Consider the following 4849-nt stretch of genomic DNA (forward strand, 5'->3'; position numbering starts at 1 on the left):
TAGAGAAAGAAGAGGCACACATTATCCTGGAGACAGAATTGCAATTATTTCTTAGACTTTATCTGCTGTTTATTTCTACAAAACATGCAATGCACCCTTATAGGACTGCTGGCTGCTCTTTAATTTAGATGCCTGTTGTATAAAACATCAAGCACGAGGAATACACCATCTACTCTCCTGCTAAGGATGCTTTTCTAGACTTTATTTCCCTATCTCACCTGTGCTCATTACATTCCTATCCATATTGTTCCAGGAAGAGTGTGAAAATATAGGAGGGAGACATCAAAGAGGTGAGTGCAAGACTAGACAGAGCTGAAGACTGTAAATGGTGGTGTAAGTGATTCTTTCCCCACTTTTCACCCTTGAAAATGGTGCGGAGTATGGATTTGCTAATAGAACCACAGGATACTATTGCTGGTCAGAATCTCTGCAATCATATGTTTCTAATCCCTTCATTTTATAGTAGAGAAATCAGAAGTTCAGGAAGAAGTCAGTCTGGGAGTGGAATATGAGTCTTTTGACTGTTGATCAGAGTCTCTTCATATTCATGGATACCTGACATAGTAAAAGTTGGGGGACAGAAGAGAAAAGAACAGTAATGTTGAAAAGAGCATTGGTTTGAGAGTCAAGAAATTTGTGTTCTAGTACCAGTTCTGCCAACAAATATCTGTGCGATTTTAGGAAGTCAGTTTCCATTTCTAAGCATCAGTATCCTTATCTATCTATGAATTGATCATATCTAAGATCTCTTCCATTTCTAAAGTTTTGTAAGGTTGCTTTTCTTGTAGCATTTACTGAGACTTATGATGAGCTAGATCCTGTGGCAAACACGTAATCATGTTTAACCTGTAAATAATTCTGAGATACATTCTGTTATTATTCTATTTTAAAGATGAGTAATCTGGAGAACAGAGAGGTTAAGTAACTTGCTAATAAGTGATAAGTGGGAGAGTTTGGAACATAACTCCGAAGTCCACCCAATCAGTGGAAGATAGGGGTGTGTGTGTGTGTGTGTGTGTGTGTGTGTGTGTACAAATGAAGGAGCTTCTGAATCTGCAATAGTCACTGGGGTCCTAGGGAGGGTGTCTAGTAATAAAGAGCTGAGTAACATTGATTTGAGTCTCATGAACAGATACAAGATATAGGTTTTAGATTAATTTGTCGACTGCTGATGCCAATTGAAGTCTTTGTGCAGATTGTCAAAATGAAATTATTTTCTGATAGAATAGCCAGGCACATGCTGCATAGCTCTTAATTCATAGATCTCAAATCACTTACCAATCATTTTGACTTCATAAAATGCCTGTGCGCTATTACTTGCAATCACATTTTCCTGATTGCCTCCTCAAGTTGAAATATTTTTCTTCACTTTCATAAAAAAGAGGCTAAAATAATAGGCAATATTATAATAAGCAATTCATAATCAGAGAATTGATTTAAGAACTAGTATGACAGGCAAGCAAAAGTGAAATTTTAATGAAGGCTTTCAAACAACACCTTTTCCTCTTTAGTTGCTCAATAGACTGACAATTTGTCATTTTTGCATGGTCATTATGCTAGGTGTAATGCTGTATATTCTCTTATATGAGGTGATGTCTTAAGTAGAACATACCTGAGGTTTTCCATCTCCTAAGGAAAAATGCTTATTTTATTACTTCTTGAAGTGCATCATTCTTTAATAATAGTAGTCCTCAAACTTTCTTGTTTTATTGAGGAATAATTTACACATAGTAAAATAGATCATAAGTTCAATGACTTCTTATAAGTATACGCACTGGTGTTATCATTACTCAAATTGAGATATAAAACGTTTTTATTATCCTTGCAAGTGTCCATGTGTCCCTTTTTAATCAAATGCTCCCATCCAAGATAACCACTGTAGATATATTTTTTGTTGCCTATTTTTCAACTTTGTGTAAATAAAATAATTAGTCAATACATTGTTTTGTGATTCATTTGTGCTGTTGCATGTATTCATAGTTTTTTTTCTTTTTATTGCTGGATAATAGTCACATCATGTTGTATGACTATAGCACAATTTATTTATTCACTTAGCTGTTGGTAGATGTATGGATTATTTTCAGTTTTTGAGTGTTATGAATGAAAGGGCTACGAATATTCATGTATAAATGTTTGTGTGGACATATGTGTTTTGGGTATAAACCTAGGAGTGAAATTCCTGGGTTATAGGGTATATACGTATTTAACAATCCTCAAACTTTTGCATCCTGATCCTAATTACAAAAAATAGCCAAAGAGCTTTGCTGACATTTCATTATATATATGAATATGTATTATTATAATATATATATAAAAATATGTTATTGTTTTGTTTTGATGCATCTGGAGGAGGAGTCTTTCTGAGATGAGGAGATTAGTTTGGTGGGTTGGGGATGTTTGGTGAACTGTACCTTCCGTAATAAAATAGAACAGAGATGCAATCGGTATATATATTTGGGGTAGGATGTTCCTGATATCCAGGATCTAATTTATTTATTTTGGAGGAGCTTGACTTTGACTTTGAGTCCACTCAGATCATGAAAGACATCCCTTTAGCTAGACAACTGGTTACTTTTTGATTAATTGATTATTAATAAATTTATCGGTAATTTGTTTAGAGTCTAAGATACCAAAGTCTTAAGTGCTGGGGATACAAAGATATGTACAAAGATCCAAGGATCCCCAGCACAAAATGATCCCTACTTTGTAAGAGCTCACAGTCAAGGGGAGAAGACAGACACATAAACAAAGAGGAACAGCATTAGGAAAATGCTGCCACGGCGTGTTGATCAGTGGGAACATTTATCTCTATCTGTGGAAATCATGGAAGGCATTACAGAGGAGGAGACATTTGATCTGAGTCCTGAGGGATGTCTAGAAGTGCAATCGATGACAGGGATGTGAGGCATTGCAAGGGGTGGGAACATGCAGCTTGACACATGAGGGAAATGCATAATAGAATGACTTGTATGGACCTCAAAAGGTAGCCAAGAGTTAGACTGTGATTTTGCAATCTCTTTAGATGCATGGTGATAGATATATAGATTTTATCAAAGGAAAACGGTATCATAAGTTACTGTTAGCTGCATTGGTAAAGAGAACCCCTTACAAATTTAGTCTTTTGAATAACCACTACAACACTTTGAATTATCAAGGTGTCAAGAAAATTTATGTTCTATGGCCATGCTGGGGGCCAAGGCACCAGTGCCTCTGTTGGGATTCTTGTTCTCCATGGAGAAATCCTCTTTATGTCTCTTCCTCCACAGAGATTTTCCTACCCATATCTTTGGTATTATCAGAGAAGATGATAAGGAGGAGCCCTTTCTCCATCTCTTACTGACATTACCATCATTTTCTTTCTTCAGAAGAAAGAAAGACCAACAATAAATCCTTTTCCCCCATGCCAAGGAACTAAGGAAAAACAAAACCTCTTATCAGACCATTTTTTTTTTCCATTTTCTTGTGCTCAGTCATTGGATCCTGCTCACTGGCCTTCAGGAGGCACGCACATTTTCTAGGTTTACCAGGCCACTTGAGAAGTTGAAACTCTGCAGCGAAAATTCACCAAGGATCCCACAATTTAGTAGCAAAACTGCTACCCCAACTCCTACTGGGTTTTGTTGGTGACACCTTCTCTTTTGCTTTGTCTGCCCTATCCCCAATGCTTTGGCTGCTAGTTTGAGAAAGAAAAGTGTTACAGAATGACTTCTGAAGTGGATCTCCTCCTTATTGCATTTCCCAGAGTGACAACTCTATGGCCTGAAATAAAGCTTGGGAAGCCCCCAGCTAGGTCAGTGAGGTACAGATGCTGCTGACTTGTTCTCTGTCTTCATTGAGGACCCAACAAAGGAATGTGGCTCAAATTGCAGCAGAAAATATTAGATTAACAACTTATAGGGCCATGTAATTATCTATTCAAGCATGATAAAAATCACTTTCCCAAGATAATTCTGGAGATTAAAAATACATTTGAATGATACTAGCAGAGCATTCATTTACTAATTTATTCATCAGCTATTTTCTAAGCTCCTGTTGTATGTCAAGTGCTTTCCTAAAAGTTGGGGAAACAGAAACGATTAAGATTTCATACTTATCCTCAGAGAACTCTCGGTTGGAGATACATGTGCATACATGTGTAATACATCACAAAGTGTTGAGTCTTATTACAGAATCATGCACAGGGTATCTGAGAAGTAGCATGTGGAGCATAAAACCATCTGGGAAGGTAGATACTGAAGCCAAATTGACCCTTGAGGACATATAGGAGTTTACTGGGTGAGCCTAGAGCAAAACCCTCTATCCTTTTTCTCCTGACCTAGACACATGTCAGAGCACTGAGGGTCTAGGGTGGAAGAGGTGCCATTAAAAGTGGGGAAAGTAGGAGAAAGAGGACACAATTTTTCCTATTAAACACCTGCGACTGCTATTAGTCCAGGTGAGAGTGAAGTAGACCCCTTTTTACAAACAAGGAAAGTAGATGACAAAATGGCCATGCAAGTGGAAGAGCCAAAATCAGACCCAAGGTTGTCTGATTACTAATATCTTAAATCATCCCATTATTTATTTATTTAAATAAAGAAATTTAATTTTTCAATTAAGTTATCATACAATATTATATTAGTTTCAGGTGTACAACACAGTGATTAGACATTTATATAACTTACAAAATGATCACCCCAATAAATCTAGTACCTATCTGACATCATACATAGTTATTACAATATTATTGACTATATTCCTTATGTTATACATTCCCATGACTATTTTGTAACTACTAATTTAACTTCTTAATCCTTTCCTGTTTTTCACCCCCGCCAACATCCCTCCTATCTGCAAACCATCAAAATGT

This window comes from Pteropus alecto, unplaced genomic scaffold (assembly GCF_000325575.1).
Source record: "Pteropus alecto unplaced genomic scaffold, ASM32557v1 scaffold433, whole genome shotgun sequence".
Classification (NCBI taxonomy): domain Eukaryota; kingdom Metazoa; phylum Chordata; class Mammalia; order Chiroptera; family Pteropodidae; genus Pteropus; species Pteropus alecto.